Consider the following 7,487-nt stretch of genomic DNA (forward strand, 5'->3'; position numbering starts at 1 on the left):
GCTGGACCGACATAAGCGCCGTCTGAATCAACCGGAGGGGACTTCGGGCTGCGTTGTAGTTTTACTGTAACACAGTAAGGCTTCAGCTCCCAGCCCTGCTTCCTTCTGTGTTCTTCCTTCAGATGTGGGGTTTTCTCCGGGTGCTCCGGTTCGCCCATTGACAAAGTCAATCAAAAAAATGGAGCAGTCCACACGACTTGTTTCCACAAGGCATCAAGCTTGTTCGCATGATCCTTTGCAAACTTCTACACTGAATTTTGTGGCGAGGACGCAGGAAACTTTTCTTCTGATGACTTCCATGAAGGTCATTATTAGTCCAGATGTTGCTGCGCTCCTTTGCTTTTTTCTCTGAAATAAATAAATAAAACTTGAATCTTCATTTTCTACTCACTTAAGTATTCATTGATAAGCTCTGTTCTGATTTGCAGAACAAAAATATCTATATATCTAAATAATAAATATCTAATATACAGTATATATCAAATATATTCTCTTTTTTCTTTTATTTTTCCAAAGATAGCTGTGTTACATATTTTTGTTTCAAGGGCTTTTAAATAAGTACAATCTGTGTCAAGTACGTCTCAACAAGCCTACATTTGAAAGAGGAGTAATTAAAAAGCTGTTGAAACAATGGTTTCATGTCAGTAAAGTATATGTATCTAAAATGCTTTCATCTTACAACCAAAGTCAGGCCAGTTTCAACCTGTACATACAGAGGACTGATAAATAAAAGGAAATAACCGACTAAATGAATAGAGATGCTTCACTGTGAGAAACTGCCAAGAAACTGTCCAGAACAAAACTCCCGTAAAACTGCAGACTACACTTGGTTTTTATGCTCACTAAACTGATGAGATATAGCCCAACATGTTAATAGTGAGCTTTAGAAGTGTTGGCAGGCTGATTTTCTGTTTGTTTCAGTCTTTTAAAGCAGTCAGGCTCGCTGTAGCCCCCTGCCCCCAGTCATTCTGCTAAGCTAAGCTAACCATTTCCTGCCTCTAGCCTCTCATTTAACAGACAGACACAACAGCAGCCGTTTTAGCTAAAATCCAATAAGCATATTTCCCAAAGTGTCTAAATACTCTTTTTAATCTCTAGAAGTCTTAATTGTTGAAATATGCTATTGAAAATAAAACCACTGCAAAATGATCAAACATGAGGTGATCTAGTGCACGACAGCATGTTCAAGAGTTTTATCACGCTCGTGACTGCAGCAAATGATACTGATACTGTCGCTTTGTGGATTTTTATCTATTTATTTATTTTTTGCACAGCCCTGAACTGTTAGCCGTGATCAATGTGGGCATGTTGCAGATATCAAACATCTAAAAGACAAGAAATATCAGTGCAGAAATGCCAAAAATTGCCAGGTTGGTTTTTATTGAACCGTAGGATGTTCTGCTCATTGCATGTCTTGGTTTCCAAAAAACAAAAACAAACAGTATTTCATGTCTGTGTAGAATCAAAGGTTGGTTGGTCTCTAACAGTGATGGTGGCTTTAGCGCCAACAGCATTTTATAGAAAAGAGAAAGAAAAAGGACAAACTGTTATCATTTTTAACAGCAATGATCACATGTCACAGCTGCTCATTGTTAGGAGTCCTCAGTAGTTCATTTAAACACAAGATACTTGTGCTCAAAAAGAGGATTCATTCTCAGTGAAGAACCTTGGACCCCTCATCTGCCTCTATACATGCCAAAGAGCAGTGATTCCTAACACGTCTCTGGGGGTCATCAGGTGGATACCTCCCTTCAACGGTGTTTCGCCTACTTAGTCCCACGACACCTCCAGGAGGCTCGGCGGTGAACTCCGGTGTCCCAGAGTCACCCCCCCTAGTGCCAGTTTACACTGCTCCTACACAATCCAAACAGCACTGCCACGTTCAGCTGACCCAGGCCTGCTTGAGGGATGCTCCAGGTAGTGGCCAGTACCGATGCTACCATTTCATATCTTTGACCGATGCTACAAACAAATAAGTCAACTCTGTATCTTAGTACAATGATGTTTTAGGTTCATTTCAAACATGTAGTTATTCTTTATTCAGGGTATTTAATTGTCATGCATTGCACAAGGAACAGCAGTTGTAGCCCCCTCCATGCTCCACACATACCAAATGTGTAAACAGGTGTTCAAACATTTCAATAAAACATAGGAAAAAATACATAAAATGGGCAACAAAATAGAACAAACTACGTAAAAGTGGCGCTTAAGGAACAAATAACAAGGAAAATATTTCCATGGCATCCATCAATCAATCTGTCTATATAAATAGATGGATATATGCTAGAGCAACAGTTACCTGAGACAGACAAAGACAATGTGCTATAAATGATTATTGTACTGAGCACAATGAATAAGATCATTACCAAAACAACACACAACATGAGAGAGTCTATCGACAGAAGGAGGAACATCACACTGACCCCTACAAATGGCTTTTGGTGTGTATGCTTGACAAAAGGGAAAATGTACTGCATTACTTCCTGTAACTTAACTGAGAATCTCACATTTCCCATATTTCATTCCCTGTCGTAACTCCACAGTAAACTCCACAGCCCTGATCATCTGTTCCATCAGTCACACTGATGAGACAGATCATAAGCAGGGTCGCCGTCATGTAAATGACTGCAGTCAGTTTCCCGTTGTGTTCAGATTCTGATGGTTTTACATATTTTAGTTTGTATTTTGCAGAAAAGCTACAATTTGCCAATGCATGTGAAGGCAAATTCTCATGTTGAATTCATGTAAACTGTGAATTATTAGCCCAGAGGGCTCTCAAAATGCGCTGCAGTATGTTTAAAGAGTGCATGTCTTCCAAAGGGTAGCGCACTACCGGCTCTGCTCCACTTGGAGGCGCCAGATTATAGTTCAGGCTGAGTCATTCAGTCTGTTTTGGAGAGCAGTCAAAATGGAATGGCGTCACCTGTGGGCGCGACAACACACATTTATAATACATCATGAAAATACAACATATAGCACTGATGAATACAAAGAATATGTTAATTAACCAAGCCATCATTGACTAGACTGTAAAAACTCATTACTGTGACATGTTATTCCATCATTCTTACCTAAGATCTTAATGGTCTTTTTATCTCATCAGAATTTTTTTTTTTATCAATTATAAATATTTTCATTATCTTAAAAAAATAATTTCACAATTTGTTATATTATTTATGCTTTTGGTGATTTTTCTAAAAAATCAGGGTCCCATTTATCATCACTACAGATATTATAGGAATTTTCTCTTGCTGATTTCTACTGACAGAGCAATTATTGTGTTTGCCAGGAGATATTTTGTGGTTGAGTTCAGCTACTTTGAAGTTGAATCCAGGGGAAAGACCTTTGAAACTCAAGCAAACAGTGTGGGAGTCTGTACAGTCAGTCTGCTGCTTCCCTCCAGTTGGAGAAATTCTTTCTGTCTGACGTCACAGATAATGTCTTAAATCTCAGACTGGTGTTCATTTCAGTGCTTTGATTTCTGACTGGCATGTGCACGGAGCTACAAATGACATGTACAGTTTGAGAGGGACATGCTGTGGTTCTCCTCATCATGCATTTTGAGCTCTTATTGCTTCTTCATTGTGGGATTGGTTGTTCTCTCTTATTATGTTTACAGCTTCAGGAGTGATGTTGTTCCGCTCCTGCATCATAGTCAGACTGGTTCAAACATCCATCTAGCAACCTGTGTGTGTGTGTGTGTGTGTGTGTGTGTGCAGAGAGAGAGAGAGGGAGTTTAAAGCATGACTCCCCTTGACGCCTCCTGGAATCTGATGGAGGATTTTCTGACGTTGGGAGCCGGCAGAGAATGCATCAGCGGTGGTGGTGTGTGTCGTTTCACGTCAGCAGGATGTCAGAGTTCAGGTTCAGGTTGTTGTGAAGCGGTGGGACGCTTACACACCACTTTGGCAGGATGCCGGAGCCTGAACGTTGTGTAGCGTCCAAAAGCTAAACATCTACTCTGGGACTGTCAAAAGAGAAGGATCAGCAAAAGAATGGTAGCAAAGCAGGAAGTGATGTCATGATCTTATTAACACACAGCTGCTCCCACTTTCAACGCTGAATTTGTCTGTTAGCATTAAGGCAGGTTCCACTGAGATTTGAACTCAGATCACTGGATTCAGAGTCCAGAGTGCTCACCGTTACACCATGAAACCTCTGTACAGACTCAGCAGACAGCTGTGCCACAGCAACAACAAGCTTTTGACTTTTCATTTGTTTGGAGAGGACCAAACACTTGATGTGTGGCTGGAGAATGACACGTCCCCGGCAAAAAGACAAGAAAAGACTTTTATCCATCAGTACAAAATAACAGCGGTACACCAAACTCTGTCTCCAGCTACGTCTCTCTCAGGTCTGGGATGTCCCGTCACTTCTCCACAATTTACATGATTTCTCTGAATAACTGTAAAGAAATAAGTTTTCCTGCCTGCCGGCCTAAATACAATATAATAATTAAAGCTAGGAAACACTGCTCTATAATATATACACTGAAACACAACATCGACACACTTTGCCAGGAACACACAATATTTGTCAGTGTATACAGTATGTTATTTCTGTAATGCCGACTTTCCTCAAATACCAGACCTGTTACATGGGATGATAATTAAATGATTACAGCAATGGGCTGATAGAAGAAGCAGGCTGTGGGGTGCAGCTGTACAGGTGGGAGAGACACGGGAGCAGGAATAGAGGCAGCAGGCAGGTTGACTCCTTGCAGCAGAATACTACATTTCTGCCTCGTCAGTCGCTTGTTGTGCCACCGTCTGATTCACATCAAACAAGTGCAGAGTAGTGTTGTGCGTGACCGTACCATTACCCAGGAGCAGCTGCCTGATCTTGCTGTAGTCTCTGAGAATCTGAGTCCATCTTGACAACAGTCTGGCCACTTGGCAGGGGATCCTGTCGATGCCCAGACACAACATGTCATGCTCTCCACACCTGGTTTAAATTCAGGTTTCTTTTTTACAACACCTGAAGCGTCCTGTTGGTGCCATGCAGATCTGCCACAGGACCAGCAGCGAGTGGCATACGCAGAAGGTTCTGCCACAGGGCTTTGATGGTGGTGGCCTGCTGGTTGCTCAGTGTTTGTCCAGTTTCAGTCCTCAGCCCCATCAAATACTCTGCCAGGCTGTCCACTCGGTCCATCCCTGGGACACTGCGCTCATCCACACCCTGAAAAATATAAGAGTACCACAAAATCAATATGACAGGCAGAAGAATAACACACCTGTCAGAGTGTAACTTGTCACAGCATCAGATTATTGTATTTTTGGATAAGAAAAACAACCTCATCATGATAACTCACCAGAGTAAACAGCAGGCGGCTGAAAAGAGGGGAAGAGCTTCCTTCCGAGCACCTTGACGCTGTAGATGTTGACACAGTGAAAAGGGTCCCCTGAGTGGCTGAAAGCAGTGAGGGAGGCTTCACTACCAGGGATGCAGCTTCACAGTCCTGGTTCATCTGTGGAGGCCCCCCGGGGGTACAGCTGGAGATTCAGGCTGTTGCCTTCAGATAGTAACCATGTGATCGATAACTGTAGCTTCATTTGTTTAACATTCATTGTGTCACTATTTCAGGGATGATAATGATAATCATCATCATCATCATAAGCACAATAATGATATTAAGAAGAACTGCAAGAGAACAGGCTCTAACATTATAACGTTACTGTAAGTAGAATGAGGCGATAAAACGTTATGATTCTGCGTTGTTCTCTGAGGAAAACCAGTAAAAAGTCTAAATTCAACATTCAGCATCATTTTATCTGAATCTACACAGACCAGGACAGTAATTAACAGCGACTCTCTCTGCACCGACGTGCACCAAGACAGTAACGTTATGCAACGACAGTAATGCCGATATAGCGCTCGTCATATAGCGTAACAGCGTAAAGAAGCTAGCTAGCTAGCTCGTCGACAAAATCAAATAAGTATAAAATAAGTTCGCCAGCAGCAGCAGCTCACCTCTTTATGACGGCGGGTGAAACTTGAGAGCAGCAGAAGCGGACCGGGACACTTGAAGCGGCTTCAGACGTGAACACTGCGGCCCGCTCCCGTTGCCGGGTTTATTTTCGTACTGGAGCGGAAACCGGAAGTGATTGGCTGCGCTATCTGTTGCTATGGCTACCTGGAGGGTTTTTTTCCCAATCTGATTTGTGGGCGGAGCAAAGAAATGTCTTTGAACTGTGACGTCCCTTGCTCTTTCACAGATCAAAGCACATCAACAGCTATGACTTCTCATGCTCTGCTATTCTATCTATCTATTATCATTCAGTTCTAGATATTTTTCATTTTTATATAGAGAGACGACAAATTAAGATAAGATGGATCGGTGGCTGAAACGTAAAGAGGACAAGGAAAATCTTCTCGACAACATTTGTGTAGCTCCTGAGGAAATAGACGCCTCAGAGCTGCACAATATGTTCTTGGATCAACGAGAAGACGACCGCAGAGGACAGTCTCGTGGTCGAGACCTTGAAGGGAGATATAAGTGGCTTAAAGCTGTGAAAAAAGCAATGAGTGACTTAAACGAAGATCTTCGCAAGAAATCACGCAACCTGCAGAGTAAACTCAAGCGCCAGAAAGAATTGGACGAAAACTGTCAGGCTGCTGAAAAAGAAAAGGAAATCATAATCCAAAACAACCACAGGCTCGAGCAAGAAATTGTTGGAGCACAGGGGCAAATGAAGGACCATCAAGTTTTGGAGAATGAATACAAGATTAAACTGAACGTAAACAAACTCGTGAGCCGGCGATGGAAGAAGCTGCAGCAAACGGTTCAGGACCTCCAGCAGAAAATCTCCAGGCAAAACGACTTGGAAAAGGAAATTCAAACAATGCAGGAGGAGAATCAAACCTTGAGCCAACTCATCGCTAACCAAGAACGACAGCAGCAGGATTTGACCGAGAAACTTCGCGATGAACAAGAGATGAAGGTGAGGTATGCATCAGTGAAAGATGAAAAAGAGGAAAGGATGCACCACCTTCACAACCTCCAAAGCACAATCCTGGAGTTGAGAGAAGAATACGAAAAGGTGAAACCCTGGCTCGTTTGGTATCAACAGAACAATGCTGAGTTTGAGAAGCTTAAAAAGGAGAAAACTGCCCTCAAGCAGGAATTTCAGGAACTGCACAACAAGATCGAACATCGCCGAGAGAATTCTCTTCTCTACAAAGAAGTTCAGGAGCTCCGTCAGGAGCTCCAGGATTTTGGAAGAGTGGAGGGCAGATAGGAGGACAAGACGCTGGACAGCAAGCTGGGAAACGAGACGGTTAGGGCTGAAACCATCAAAGTCAAATAAAGGAAGGAGGAAGTGAGCTTAGATAAGGTCCTGCTGCACATTGAGAGGAAGGAGGAGGAGCAGCAGGCCCATCAGTCCCTCTTAGACTGGCCAAACAGGCCCTAGGGGGGACAGGACGTGCAGCTGGACCGACATAAGCGCCGTCTGAATCAACGTCGGGCTGCGTTGTAGTTTTACTGT

The 7,487-nt window shown here is 42.8% G+C and overlaps 1 long non-coding RNA gene and 1 other non-coding gene across 2 annotated transcripts; both read right to left on the reverse strand.

Annotated features, from left to right (window-relative positions):
- Positions 1–4,085: 4,085 nt before the first annotated feature.
- Positions 4,086–4,157, reverse strand: trnaq-cug. The gene has a single exon. It is a non-coding gene; the product is annotated as a tRNA-Gln (tRNA).
- A 972-nt stretch (positions 4,158–5,129) lies between these two features.
- LOC121625922 lies at positions 5,130–7,045 on the reverse strand. The gene is made up of 3 exons (XR_006007927.1): positions 5,971–7,045; positions 5,312–5,512; positions 5,130–5,178 (listed from the first exon to the last, which is right to left on the reverse strand). It is a non-coding gene; the product is annotated as an uncharacterized LOC121625922 (long non-coding RNA).
- Positions 7,046–7,487: the final 442 nt, after the last annotated feature.

This window comes from Chelmon rostratus, chromosome 22 (assembly GCF_017976325.1).
Source record: "Chelmon rostratus isolate fCheRos1 chromosome 22, fCheRos1.pri, whole genome shotgun sequence".
NCBI lineage: Eukaryota > Metazoa > Chordata > Actinopteri > Chaetodontiformes > Chaetodontidae > Chelmon > Chelmon rostratus.